The 15,495-nt window shown below is 47.2% G+C and overlaps 1 protein-coding gene across 1 annotated transcript in view; it reads right to left on the bottom strand.

The window, feature by feature from the left end:
• The window catches only part of ALK (ALK receptor tyrosine kinase), a 675,174-nt gene that overhangs the window by 91,126 nt on the left and 568,553 nt on the right, over positions 1 to 15,495 (bottom strand). The window lies entirely within an intron of this gene.

Genomic DNA, 15,495 nt, shown 5'->3' with positions numbered 1-15,495 from the left:
TGCCTCAGGCAGCCTGGCTCTGTCCCTGGAGTCCCCCGAATTTTTTCATTATCTAGCAACCGAGAGGTTAAACCCTCAAAGTGTGGGTCTGAAGGATCCCGAGTTTTGTTCAATATCTGTTGTGACTGGGGTTGGTCTGTGCAGTGCCCGACTGATTGTTAACTAGCAAATGATTTGACTATGATCCTTGGGGGTGTCTGTAAGCAACACAGAGTGGGCCATAAATGTTAACAGTGAATCCATGAGATATTGTTTCTTTCCATCTCTTTCATAGCCTTGGAGGGTCAGGTCCTGGGACTGTGGCCAGGGAAGGCTTTAGAGTGGGATAAACAGAAAATACCTTTGGTTCATTTGTTTCCTAGGAAGTCATCCTCCTGGAAAGCTGTCAGTCAACCAGCCCTGTCCTGCTGTGAAGTGAGTTTCCTGAGAACTGAAAAAATCTCTCTCACCTTTCAGAAAGTCAATCCAGAATGACCTGCCAAAGACTGTGCAGTCTCTGGGTGGATATTAAAATATCAAGAGAGGAAACGCCTGCCCGTCCACGCATGTTACAGATAAACCACGCGTGAGACGGCCAACAATAGAATGCTGCTCTCTGATGAAAAAGAACGGGCTCCTTTGCAGGCTATAAAATGGATGGATCTCAAAAACATCATGCTAAGTTAAAGAAGCCAGGCAATAATTAAAACCTCATGAGTCCATTCACATACATTATCCCATTTATATGAAATGTATAGAATAGGCAAATTGATAGAGACTGAAAGCGGATTAGAGGTTGCCTAGGACTGGAAATGGGAACAGCATTGACAGTAAACCAGCACAAGAAAGATCTAGGGTGATGAAGATATTCTGAAATTGGATCATGGTGCTCTTGGCACAACTCTGTATGTTTGCTAAAAGTCACTGATGTGTACTCTTAAAACAGGTGAATTTATACTTTGTAAATCATAGCTTGAAAAAGCTGGCAGAAAAAGGAGAGAGGGAACTAAGACAACAGAGTTGGCAGCATGGGGGAGCAAGAGCAGAAAACAGGAGGGTTGGCAGGTGTGCGAGACTGACAGGGTGGAGAAGGCAGGGCAGAGAGGTCCATGGAAACACAGGAAATGGAACGTTAGCAGAGGGAGGAAAGGCACATGGGAGAGAAACAAGGAGAAAATGTTCGCTAACACTGTGCAGCGAAGACAGCAAAGCTTTACGGTCAGCGAGTGAACTGCCACAGGGGCTGGAAGCCTGCGAGCAGGTGACCTCAGATCAACACGCAGAAGGGCTAGATACCGGTGTGGTTACTCCTGGCCTGCGAAGAATCCCTGCCTCCTGCGGTGGAAAGACTTGAAATTAAACGTCAACTTTTATCTAAATAGGAGGTTAGTGATTGGTTATTCTTAACTGAATTACTTGGTAAATCCATCTATGCCTTCACTTGTCTCGTGAAATCTGGTCAACCACAAATAATCCTTCTTGTTTGAAAGTCACAATTAGAGGGCCCACATATGGCTCAATTTTAAAGAGGAAACACCTGGATCTGCTGTACTCATGGCCAACCCCACTGGTGCCCTCAGGCCACATTCCCATGATGGGGTCTACCTGCCCTGCCTCAGGCTAGACCAGCAAGGAGGGCTGGTGGTTGGCTGGGTATGGAAGGAAGAGTGCCCAGAGGAGAATCCCCAAATCCTGTTCTAGGACACCTGAGCACGCTGGGTGACGGTGCATGGGGGAAGCGTAGCACAAGAACCCACCAGACTTGTCCGGCCAGATCTTGGCACCTATCGTGAGTGTGTGAGTGTGTATGTGTGTGTGTGAGTGTGTATGTGTGTGTGTGCGTGTGCGTGTGAGAGTGTGTGTGTTTGAGTGTGAGTATGAGGAGGTAAAGATGGTGAGAGACCCATATGTCTTGCACACCTGCACTGGGTTTCCTCCACGAGTCTTGGCAAGGTCACAGCTATGGTTTCCCTGAATCTCCACGGAGGACATGGTCCACAGATGACTCCCAACTGGAGCCTGTGTAACCTCAGACAAGCCAGGGCTAGGGTTTCCAGGTGGCAAACCAGTGCCCTAATATTGCTTGTTCTCTTTACAGCAGTTGCCAGGGTTAGGGAGATTTGCAGCAAGAAAACAGGCACTTGGCGCTACTTGGAGAGGGTGCCGAGAAAGAATCATGTACCCTGGTGGAGCATCAGGGAGGCAGAGTGCACAGCAGTGGGTAGGGGGCCCTGTGCCTATCTTTCCAGTTCTCCACTCCGGGTCATCATCTCCTAGTCCGTCCTCTACAGGCCAAGGGCCCAGGCCAGGCACTGACCTCAAAGCTGAGCTGCATCCTGGGAGTACCCCCTGGGGAGGCCTGGCATGCCTGAGCGAGCACACTACATGTGTGTGCCTGTTGAGCATGGGGAGGGAGCTGAAATCTCTGTTTTCCCCTGAACAAGCCCTTCCCCTAAATGCACGTCTCCCCTCCCCTCTCTGCTCTCCCTGGCCCCGCCTCCCCCGCCACCTTCCTCTTTTACTACTTAGAGATTAGAGCTGCAAAGTTCTCAGCCAGCCACTGGGCCCCTTAGTATGGATGGCATGATGCAAGCTGGAGCTGGAATGGTTTCTAAATAGAAGTTTTTTAAGTGCTCTGCGAGGCAACGGCAGTGGCAGCTGCTATTGAAGAGAGTTTGACTGACACTGGGAATTGCACATATTTTGAGTCAGGAACACTCATAAGAATCAGGGAAGACTCAATCAGATGTCAAATCAGATGTAAACATGCGACGCTGCCTCTGTCCATCCAGGAGGCCACACTGCCAATCCTTCCCCAAATGCTCCAGACTCTGGAGGCTGCAGGGAAGGGACAGGTGGGACAAAGGTGGGCCATGCAGGGAAGTGGGGAGGGCAGGGTGAAGCAGAGACAGTCTGGGAATGCAGTCTGGGGATGGTGGATGATGGGGCAGGGAGGGGACAACACAATCAATCTAGGAGCTGCTTTTCTGTGCGGGTACCAGCTAAGAGACCAGGTGGCCACAGGGCCACCCAGATTCAGGCTTCTTTACTTTGGACGGTACCTGGTTGTGTGTCTTTGCCTGAACCTCAGGTGAAGAGTTTGCTCTTGGCTCTGCTCGCCCTCTCCTCACTGGAGGTGGGTGAGACTTCATCATGGCTCTGAGTCCGGATCCAACTACTCTTTGCTGTTGAGTCCTCTAAAAGTACAGATACCAAGCCACTGTCCAGAGTCAGCCACGGCCTCAGGTCTCGGGTTTTAGCACATACCAGGCAGAACGCTCTGGATCTGAGGGCAAGTTCTAACACGCATACCAGATGGACTGCTCTGTGTCTGAGAGAAAGCATTACTACCAGGATCGCGGGGGCCTGGTGGTTTGAGCGAGCACACAGATTACTCCATGGCCCCTGCTCAAAGCCTTAGCTCTGTGTGGGGAAGGAAGGAAGCCTTGTTCTCCTGCTCCGCGGCAGCCTGGTCAGGAGGAGGAGGGAAGAGCCCGCTCGCCGGGGCTCGTCCAGCTCCCTTGCTGAGCTGTGCCATTTCAGAGCACAACAGCTGAGCGCCCCTCTGTCCAGCCCCCAGCAGCGGGGGTTTCACTCCCTGCCCCTCCCCAGTTCACACCTGCTCAGCTCTTTCTGTTTCTCTAAAAAAGACACCTTTGATTGCAGGGGTGGTTGTTACTTCTTCCCTTTTTTCTAGCCAGTGGGGTTTGGAGCTTGTTAGAACAGACTTGGCTGGAGATCTTGGTTGGAGCCTGGTTTTGCATAAAGAATGCACCCCTGACTCCGTCTTGCTCAGCTTTACAGAGAGGTCTGTTGAAAGCCTGCCCAGGGGGATTCTGGGAGGTGGCCACTGGGGCAGTGGGCCAGGTTTAGAGGGGCAGCCTTGGAATTGGGGGCCTCCTAGTCTCATGGGGCAAATCTCTGCCTGGGAGATGCTGATGCAGGTCACGCACAGCTCAGAAAATACACAATCTCATTCAGGCAACAGACTGGTAATGGCCAGTGAATATAATGCCTTATTTGCCGCCCTGCCAGCCTCAGGGACTGACGAACCTAATTAAGTTCACTTAATGACTTTAAGTAGCTGACAGAAGGGTGTGCGTCTGAATGTGGACTGAGGGAATAGGAATGCTCTGGAGAGAAAGAAGAAACGGGTAAAAGGCATTCAGTGGATGGGCACCACGTCTTGGATTCCTCTGACCATTTAGTGGGCTCGGAAGGAGGGAGTGTTCCACTTCCCTTTTTGCAGCTGGGGCCTGTCTGGGCTCTGGCTGCTTAGGATAGGGCTGGCAGACACCGCTGAGGAAAGAAAGCTTTCTCCAATTTCTCACTGTGCAGAAGTCTTCTAAAAGGGCCTGTCACAAAGCTCGGGCTGCCGTGTGCATTTCTATTAGAACAACGTACGTGATGACAAAGCCCTGCTGCACCCATCCTTCCCTCCGTGTAACTGACTGCCGTTTCCGGTGGAAGAGGGGGGCTGATGGCCGGCTCTGGGTGACCAGGACCGGCCCTCACCAGGATCAGTGTGGCAGGGCTGGGCATGTGCGCCCTGATGCTAAGAGTCTTTGGCTCTGGCACAGTAAAGTGGGGGTGGGCTGGACGGTCAAGGCCAGACTCATCAGTTGGGAGCACTCGCATCTCCCCATCAGTCCCACTTGCAGAAACAATTGACCATCTCCTGACTTAGTGTCTCTGGGCATAGTGACCAGGAACAATAAGGGGAAGTCAAAACAGTGATTCCAGGGCTGCCAAAGGCCATAGAGATCTTTCCCAGTGAACCTGGCTTCCATGAGGGAGCCCTTTGGTATGGAATAGGGGAGAAAATGGATTTTCAGTCCAGCCGAGCAGGCAAGCAGACTCACTCAGACTCTTCAACATTCTCAGTGCCAGGCTTCCAGACACAGGCTGTCTCTGCTCACTGTGGAAACTGACACTTAAAGATCTGACTCCCACACTTGCTCCAGCAAGCCAGCCGTTGGACAGTCTTGCTGCCACATGATGTTCCGGCAGACTGCAGAGCAGGAAGAAGCCCTTCTCTAGCAAGTTCCCATTTTGCTCTTGCATCCTCTCATTCTGTGTTCGGAATACTGAGCTCTCCCTGAGCCCCAGGCTCTCGTGGGGGAAGGTGAAAGGTGGAGCCTGCTTCCTGAAGCCCTGGCCCACAGGCTTGAGTGTATCAAGTGCCCCAGGGGAGCTGAAGTAATGCAGTTTCCCCAGGGAGAGGGGGAGAGAGAAAGGGAGAGAGGGAGAGAGACAGAGAGAGAGAGGCAGATAGAGAGAGAGATAGATGGTTTCTTGGGCTGTGTGTCCCCTCCCAAGCTAGTGAGATCGGGTCATCTCCAGGAGCCAGCACACAAAGAAAGAAGGGCAAGGACCCCTGGGGAGCATCATCTGACTCTGCGGATCACATAGGGAGACCAGAAGGAAGATGGGAACTTGGGCCTCTTGCTCCTCAGATCACTTTTTTGGCCAGCCCTTGCAGAACCATACAAATTCTTCAATCTCGTTTAGTCCCTTACATCCTCCATACTATTGGTGGAGTACAACCAGCCCCTTGGAGCAAGTGGGGGGTTGGAGGGCTGTCCAGAGCTAGAAAGCACCTATGCCTACACGTCTCAGACAGAATGGGACACTCGCCCCACTTTCCTCAGGATACACTGACATTTCCAGCACCAGCCTCATCTGCTACCATCTGCTGCTGTGCTGACCTGAGGTTTGGAGGGCTCAGATGGTGCCAGGGATGGCACTGCTCCCCAAGGAGAGAAGACCCAGGAAAAGGATGTGGTGGGTTCCCTTCTCTCTGACACAAATATCTATAATAAGATGAAATAGTAGCTTTCTCTGTTTGGTGGAGGCAGAGTTTTGAAAGGTAGAGTGGAATGAAGAATGGGCTGTGTACTTGGTGGGACCCTGGGCAAGTCAATGAAACTTGTTATGTGCTATCCTGGTTTTTAAAAACCTATGTAATGTGAATATTTTCATAGTGGGAGCCTTTTTTTGGTATGGGAGATTCTAGTTCATTGTTCCTGTTTCATATATTTTTTTTAATTAGAAATCTATACTTCCTCAGGCAGTGTTATAAATTACATATCTCCTCCTCTGCCTTTAAGCAAAGATTATTTGAGCACCTACTATGAGTCAGGCACTGTGTCTGTCGCTGGGAGTGTAGCGATGCGTAAGACACGGACCTTGAACTTGAGGAATACGTACAGACTTGTAATTCATACTATTCACTGACCAGGAGATTTCAAAAGTCCCTATTGGTTCTGCCCCCATAGGGCTAGACTGTACACAACCTGAGAAAACATTGAATCTGGGTAGTGAGAAAAGAATTCAAGAAAGACTTTGAAGAACTGAATGCCTCAGAGAATGGTAGAGCTACAGACAGAAGAATCACTCAGGAGAGGGGCGTGGGGTTGGAGACCATGTTGAAGGGTGGGTGGGAAGCCATTCGGGTAACTAGGGACCCAGCTGCTTTGCTTCTAATACCAGCAGCCCAGGTACCTCCTAAATTCCAGACTTTGTGCCTGGGGAGAGAAGAGGCTGAGAACACATTTTCAGAGGCAATGAGAGTTGTGAAAAATATATGCATCTCTTGATTTGTAAACTGAGCTGTGGATATTACCAAGACAATCTTGAGCAGATCTGAACATCCGGTTATCCTAAAGGGGTACCTTATTGTCGTTTTGAGCGACTACTTCTTAAACCAGGCTCACAGGCCGGATCTGTCTCACTGCTTTGCACTCCTGATTGTGGAAACTTAGCAATCAAAAGCAACAACTTGTTACCAACATCACAGTAAATCAGTGTTAGAAATAGGATTTAAAGCTCAGAATTGCTAATCTACTCCTTGCTCCAATGAGCTGGGATGTTTTCTGAGCAAGAAACAAGGCCAGATCCTTCCAGAGTCATGAATGTTTGATTTGTACATATCAATGCCTGGTTGCACACTGCATTGCTGAGCCTCCAGCTGCTCTCTCCCCCTCTTCTAGGAGGACTGACCCAAGCCTGTCCTGGGCCAGTGGCGCCATTTGGTAGGCAGCAGCAGAACGGGCCTCTTCTCCTCCAGCTCCTCTTCCTCCTCTCTGAGCTCCACTCTGGGGCTCAGACCATTTCACATTTGGTCTCTGACGAGAGCCTCCAATAGTCGCCATGCTCTGGTTTCCATCCTCCAGCCCATGTCTGTGCTCAAAGGCTGTCTACTCCCCATATCCCAGTGTCCAAAATACTTGACCTAATATTCACACTCACCCTCTCCAAGGACCCTGCTCCGGATTCTCTGACTAGCCTACTTGGTTTTTCTTGAACCCACATAAAACATTCCCGTCTCTAAACCTCTGCTCACTCTGATGGTCTTCTCTGGAATGCCCTTGTCCCTTTCCCATTTCCCTAAGATCTAAATTTTTCTCGAGGTTCAGCTTATAATAAGCCCATTTTCTCCATGACAGTTCCCGTGACACATGAAGATCATTGCGCCATCTGAACACTGGCCACACTCTGTCAGACCCAGCACAACACTCCGGGTGTTGCTGTTCGCCTCTCAACGTGTATGCTCTGTGTCCCCCACAGCATGCAGTCCTGTGATGCAGCAAGAGGCTGAGTCATACACTCTGTTCCATCCTCTGCACTCGATGGGGGCTTAATATGTGTTGCTGACAATGTGATAGCCAACGACACTTCTCTAGTCACTTGATCCCCTGTCTTGCCCACAAGACACCTGGATCTGACATTTTATGCCAGTGACTTACACATGTGGTTGACCATCAAATCATTTAGGAAACTTAAAGGGAATTTTTTTTATTCTTGGGCCTAGAATGCGATCTACTGAATCAGAATCTCTGTGTATGGGGCCTAGGACTCTGCTTTAAAACAAGTTTCCCAGGTGATCATAATGTTCAGTCAAGTTTGTGAACTACTGTCCTATCCTATCCTGCTAGTTTGAAGCGTTTTCAAAATACTTACTCCAGTTTATTTGTTGAATTGTTTTGTTTAGTTTTTAGAAAAGAAAAATTTAGAGAAATTCTGAAGTGTTTTATGCCAGAAAGCGAGGTCTTGCTACATCATTAAATTCTGGGAATGAAGCAGTCATGCCTTAGAATAGATCCTGAAATCGATTTCAGCCTTGAATTATGAAGTTCTTGGAGAAGACTGATCAATGCTCAGAGGAGCTAAATAAGGACTCAGTATTCTCAAGTAATTCTCTGATAGATGCCCAGAGATGGGGGCTGTATTCCTTGGCCTATTCCATGATACAACATACACATACATATTTTTTTCATCAAACCTACTTCCCTTTTTCCTGGACACACAGCTGACTGCATTCCCCAGCATCCACTGCAGTTTGTTATCGCTAGGTGACTGTGTGGTAGCCAGTGGAAAGTGAGCAGAAGGGATGATTCATAAAAACCTCCCTATGTGAGTCCCTCACGCTCTTTCCCCATTGGATGTCTGAATGCAAAGGATTTCAAAACTGGAGAAAAGGGTGGCTCCACAAAGAGAAGGAGCCTGGATCTCAAATGATGGGATGGCACATTCTTTCTGGACTTCACATGAGTAACCAACTGGCACATTAATTCCGGATTTCACATGAGCAAGAAATACATTTCTTTCTTGTATAGCCCTGAGGGTTGGAGGTTTAATGTTACTCTGGGTAGTATTACCCCATGTAGCATAAGCCTAGTTACTCAGGTGTGTTAAATTCACCTGACATAGTCAGGTTGACAACTAACCTACTCCTGGGGGTGGGGTGACGGGTAAAGTTAGCTCTTGGCTGGCTGCAGGCCTCTAAGCACAGCTCCCCTCACAGGTAGAGGCTCACCCCCGCACACCACTCCAGGACTAGGGACATTCCTGGGGGAGGCGAAATGGATTTTAAGGGTGTGGTCTAGTGGTTGGGATACTAGTTCCTGCCTCCCTCTGGGAAGGTAAGGACAGTAAGGCCAAGACGCTTGTGAAATGCCTTGAGCTCGATGGGTTTGGTCAGTGCAATTCACACTGCTTGGTCTAACACTGCCGGGAGCCCATTACCTTCTCTCAGTTCAGAGAACTGACTCAGCCTGCTGTTGACAAGCATGGTGAGGCCCTCAGCCCCTGGGCCTTCAGGAGGGGACACAGGTGCTGCCATAGCTGGTTAGGGGCAGGGAGCACCTGTTGTTTTCTTTACTCCCTGTGAGGGGGCACTGTAAGGGCTGGGTTTTGCCTGCAGATATGGACTGGGGGCAGCCAGACTCACATCAGGGGTGTAGGCACCACCCCAGAAGAGCAGAGCCTTGAGATCTTCCCCTCCCCTCTGCCCTCACTTCTGGTTTTGGAGCCTGTGGAGCTGCTACTGAGTGAGTCCCTGTTAGGAATGAATGAACAAATGCAAGTCTGCCCCAGGCAACACTCATCACTCTCTGCTTCTGCTGGCATGGGTTTATCTGGCAGAGGGAGAACCCCAGACTGGCTACTAGAGGGGTGCTGGTTTGGAAGCGAGGAGCCCAAAAGTTGTGGCTTTACTGGGGGTCACACAGTTCTTGCTTTCTGAGCCTCCCCATCCCTGGTGCTTTCTGCCCTCTGATGCAACAGGCTTGCTTTCCTGTCAGCCTCCCCTAATAGACAACATTCCAAAGGGCTGGGCTGTACTGTTGTCTAGCTGTGCCCATCACCTGGCATTCTTACTGGGTAGGCAGTAAGTGTTGGCTGGATAAATAAATACATAATACCTGGATGACTTTGGAGGTTAGTACTGTTTCACATTGGAGCAGAGTGCTCTCTGGTGAAGTGGAAGGAGAGGGAGCAAGGGCTCCAAGGAGAAGCCTCGCTGTTTAACTGCCTGTAGGTCCTTGATTTAACCCCTCTATGCCTTTGCCTTATGAGCTGAAAATGGGGGGTGACATCTGACCAAGCTACTCAGGGGTGTGGGACATGGTGGGCACCTCACGCTGTGAAAGAGTAAAGTACTGGGAAAGGAGGTCATAGCTGCTGTGGGTGCAGGAACCACGGGGTAGGGCATCACAGGGAGATTTAGCAGCTGCTGTGGCAGTCAGAGCAGCCTGCCCAGCAGAGGGGCAGCAGGCAGGGTTTGTGGGGTGTGACATTCACTACTCTCATAGGCATCCTCCTCACTGGGGAAGGAGTGGGAGGCAAAGCAGTTACAAATGGAATTTCTGGACAAGGAGGGGCAGGCAGAGGTGAAGAACACATGCAGGGCCTGACCCTCTGCCGACTTCTCCTGGGGACTGGTTGGCCTGAATTTTCTGTCAATTCTTATGGAAGGGAACTTTATTCTCTATTAAAGGTGATTCATTAAATGTATAACTAAATGTATTTATTTTTATGCTTTTGTTAGACGCGATACATTAATACATTTGCAAATAAAAGATGCCAATCAGAGTGTACGCTCTAGTTTTGGAGTAGAGATAGTCAAAGGCATTTCAAGTCACTCGAGTGCTGACTTGAAATGGAAAAGGGGAGAATTTCCCTGTGTGGGTGATGCTGCCCGGCTGGAGGTGTGAGAAGGAAGGCAGGCCAGGTGGGGCTGGGTGGGGAGAGGTCTTTAGCAGGACTTGGTAGTGGGGAATTAGGATGATGGATTTCAGTGGGTGGATGAAGCAAAGGAAACCAACTTGAAATGAATGAGATGTGACCTAAAAAAAACTCCCAAAGCAAGATATTTTGTTAATTATTATGGCTACCATTTACCAAGTTTTCTACTACATGCCAAGCACAATGCAAGCATTTCTTCACACATGTACATAGGAAGCAGAGTAGCCTCAGGATGAAGAGGAAATTATTGTACCTCTTTAGACCTTAGATTCCTCTTATAAAAAGGGGGATTAATTATAGTATCTACCCCATGGAACTGTTTTAAGGATGAAACGAGTTAATGCACTGTAAGTACTTATTACAGTGACTACCACACAGTGAATACTCAACAAACGCTAGCTCTAATCATCACCATTTATAACTACCATGGCTCTGCAAGGAAGCTGTGATTCAACTTACACAAATCTGAACACAACTTTTTCAGGGGTGTGTACAGACCTGCAGACGAAGGTTCATTGGAAATCTCTGGATTTCCACTCTGGATTTTCATTCACTGAGTACTTCTCTATTCAGGTAAGAATAAATAATGAAAATGTCCTTTTAATGCCCTTCTCACCACAGAAGATGCCACACAAAGAGAGAGTATTGTGTATATAAAACAAGGATTCTGTGGATGAGAAACAAGAATGGAAGAGGGAGAAATCTTGGCTCTGTGGAGTTTCTGGTCGAAGCACATGAAACCATAACTCTCAGTCTAACTGATCCCATTTGAAAGATGCATTTGCGAAACACACTACTTGTCATTAGGACCAAGGATGCAAAGGGAACAGAAATGTAAATATCTCCAGAGGGAACACTGTTTCTTGTTAGACTGTGTATATGTATATATAATGATTAGTTAGGCTCAGGGATGGATCCTACACACGTGACAAGTTACGTACTTCCTACTTGGCTATATGACTGCAGTGATTTGTGAGGCATGATCTGATCCAGGGTGTTTCCAAATCTACCTTGTAATGAGTTGAACTTACCACCCACTTCTGCTCTGTAAGCATGTTAAAGCTTAGGATGGTGTGGGAGCATTATGTTTAATTTATTAGGATATACAATTATAAAGAGGAAAACTAGGGGTATGCCCCTGCAAGAGACTGAGAGAGTAAGAGGAAAGAACTTGCCTTTCTTCCATTTTGAGAAAAGGTAGAATTAATTCCCGCAGAAAGAGTGGCAATTGAGTGGTGGGGGGTGGGGGAGCTGATGATATGGGGAGAGAACAGAGAAAACTAGTTATATGAGGTAGATGTAAAGGAATGACATAACTTTTAAGCACACATCAAACCATTATTTGAACTGGTGTTGTCCTTCAAAATTACCTTGAGGGCACATATTTGTATTCCAAGGATGTTGTCACTGCTCAAAACGTCTTGGGCACTGCTCTTGGAGAGTTTTCTTGCTATTTCTAGTATGGTTGTAAATTTAATATCATTTCATAATGATGACAGACTATGGCATTATTTCTATCACTTTGCCAGCTGTAAATGGACAGAAGAAATATCCTTCCATGGATCAATGCCTCCCTGTCAGCAGCTTTTGCACACCTATGGTATAGTCTCTGAGTCTTTGCAGAAGGACTACTGTGTGGTGGGAGCAATCTGAATATAGCTCTTTACTCTCAAGTGCCCAGTTCTGGCTCTTCCTACTCACATGGACCAGGGCACACAATTAAGATCAAAGTCTTTCTTACAAAGTGATTCTGACAGGACAGTGCCCAGAGACAAAGAAAGCACAGGTACCAGTGAAATCTCTAAAGAGAATTCCTTGTCATAAGAGTAACAAATGCTGTTTGGGTTTATCTGATGGGACACAGGTATTGCTTTGATATACAGAACACTTTGTAGTAGTATTTCTTATAATGTTTTTATCTGTTTTTTAGATGCAGGCTGAAGAGAAGGAATGTTAGATGAATTCCAACAAGTGAAATTCTCAGTTAATTCAGCTGGAATTTGAAAATATATGCAGTTTCCCTTAATGCCTCATTCTGTCAACATGCATTTATTGGGCATATGATGTGTTAGGAATGTTACTAGGTAATCAGGAAACTGATACATAAGACAGACCTGATCCATGCCTTGTTGATGTGTATATTCAGATTTTTAAAAAACAGATAGCAAAGAGTGATAAGTTATTATAGGGGTGTTTCAAGAGTCATATGATATATTGTAGGTATACTATACAGTCTGGGGGTCTGAGGAGGCTTCTTTAAAAAATTAAGGAAGAGTGGTCAGGGAGATGGAAGTTAGAGGAAGAACATGCAGGTAGAGAGAATGTCAGGTGCAAAAGCCTGGATTTAAGAACTTAGCACAGTGAAATTGAGTTGAAAGTTCAGTGAGGTTACCAGGTAGAGTAACAGAAGAATGTATAAAAAGGGGCTGGTGAGGTTATAATCGGAAGATCACATGTGGGTCTAAATGAAGGTCTTTTTAAAGGAGATTAAAAGGCACTCTAAAAACCATGGAAACCATGGATGGATTTTTTAAATGGGATATGATTAGATATACATTTCAAAAAATTTGTTCCAGCCTCCCTGTGTAGACTGGATTGGGTGGGGATAAAAAATGGAGACAAGAAGACAAGACAGGAGGTCACCGCCATTTCTAGGCAGAGGCTAGTTTCATGTAATGCCCCGGGGTTATGACCGGTGTCAAAGCAGTGGAGTTCTTTAGGGTTAATCTATAAGCCCTAATAAAGTTGCTTTTAAAAACTCTGTAGTGTGGAGGCCGGGGAACCTGGGAGCAGAGGTGATTTGGGATGCACAGGGAATGACGTTCCTGCCCTTTCAAGGACCCTGGCTGGGAGCTGTCCAAGAGGCAGGTGCTGAATAGCCGAAAACAGGACGTGCCTAATAAGGACACTTCATGGGATGTGGGCAGTTTGTACAACGTGCTAATGCCTATCTGAGGGTCAGGAGGAAGGGAGCTGGTCTTTTTTTTATCCATTTTTTCTCCTTTCCTTATTTATTTGTTTCCTCTACCTTCTCCATCCACCCATTTTCATTTTCTGGCAATCTAGGCAGCTATAGCTCACTCTCTCTGAAAGGTAGAGGGAAGCGTGTGCTTCCCTTTATAAGGAGTGGACAGAGCATTGATGATCGCAAATTCATAAAAACTCTCACCCCTATCTTAGGGTGTATGAATGGTTATTATTGCTAAATTGGCCATCTCAGCCTCTTCTGAGGCATTAGTCTGGGATATATCATTATTAGTATATTACAATTATTAGTAGTAGTTATTACTGACAAAGCATTTACTATGAGCCAGGTAGTTCATCAAACACTTTAGTTCCCCAAGCTGAAGAGGTAGACTTTATTATTTCTGTTTAATAGAATGTGGCTTGACTTGGAAGCTCAGTGGATGTGATTTGTGCTATTTATTCAATAAATTATCTGAGGCTATACAACTAAGGGATGATGATGGAGAAGGACATGGGAAATAAAACTCCTTGATATGTATTATATATAGATGCTTCTGACAGTCATTTTATTTGGTCTCATAGCACTCCTGTGGAGTTGTACTGATATTATACTCATTTTGCAGATGTGGGTGCTGAGGCCCCGAGAGGCTCAGTAATTGGCTGAGGTCACATAACTAGTAAGTGGCTGAGCAGGCTTTTAAACTTGGGACTCTTTGACTCTAAGCCAATGCTCTGTTATCCACAGTTCTCTAGTTTTACAGGCCAGTCACATCGACAGTCTGGATGGGTCTTACCAAGTGAGAACTGCTGTGCCTCATTCACCTGCAGTTCCATTTGCCTCTGGATCTTGGTGCCTCCTATATCATCTCTAGCTCTGGGAGGGGGGAGCATCCTATATCAGAGCACAGCAATGGTGTGCAGGCTCCCAGTGAATGGGGCCACTCATGTAGTTGCACACTTAATAGGTTACGAGGCATCATCCAGCCAAGCTGGCCTTTGTCTGAATCCCCACTGGACAGTTTGTTCTCAGTATCAATACTGGAAACGTCAGTCTGGTAAACAGTCTTTAGCAAGAAGAAGGGAGGCTGAGAACAAAGTCTCCTTCAAACAAAACTCTAGCAGATGAGAGTGAGCAGAATCAACATCTTACTTGCTTTAAATCCCCTGGAGTGGCTATGAAAGAGAGAGGACTTGCTGGATTGAGGAGAAAAAAATCCTTTTGATTCATCTGAATTAATTTAGCTTCTCTGGGGAGGGAGGGAGGGTTCTGGCATCCCCTCCTGTTCTCCATCCCTGCACAAAGCCCTCACAATCCCGAAGGACAAAAGACCAGTCTATGGTGAGAGTGTCCACAATGCTCCTTCCTCCACTTTAATTAAATCCATTTATTCTGGGGACAGCAGTGCGCCTTGGGATGTCCAAGTGCTTTGATCTTTAACCCACACACATCTGAAGGAGTGGGAAGCTGGTGCTCAGAGGACAATGGCTTCTTCCTACGACAGCACAGCTCAAGTTATGAGCTCTTGGAAATAGCACACTCTGAAGTCTAGGTGAAGAATCTGAGACCCAGCTTTACATTTACAAAGCTTCGTGCCAACTGGCATCACTCTCTGCTTTGCTCTTATTTTTCAAAGGATCCACTAGGGTGGCAATTTGAATGTGTTTTGAGAGTCAAATACAGAGGCTGCTCTGGATTGTAGGGTTTGATATTTAGCCTATTAAAGATGGCTTTTCCCTTCCAGATTCATTAATCTGTCCCATTTAAAGAAATGATCCCTGCCCCCTTCTTTGGTCTGGAACAGACCAGCACCAACCTTCGAGGTTTCAGTCATACCCAAGACATGGCAGAGCATCACGGGAGCTGCTGCTGGTCAGGCACTGCCTGCTCCAGGCTGACTGTAGTGGCAGACTGGTGCCGTCCTGGGGAGACAAGTGGCAGCTGACCAGAGCAGTTCCTGCTCCATTTCAGAGCCACACAGAGTTAACCATCTTCTAGTCCAACCTTTTCAGTTTAAAGACTAG

Source organism: Vicugna pacos, chromosome 15 (genome assembly GCF_048564905.1).
Source record: "Vicugna pacos chromosome 15, VicPac4, whole genome shotgun sequence".
NCBI classification, from domain to species: Eukaryota; Metazoa; Chordata; class Mammalia; order Artiodactyla; family Camelidae; genus Vicugna; species Vicugna pacos.
The sequence above is the reverse complement of the archived record's forward strand: the minus strand, read 5'-3'. Positions and strand labels throughout refer to the sequence as shown.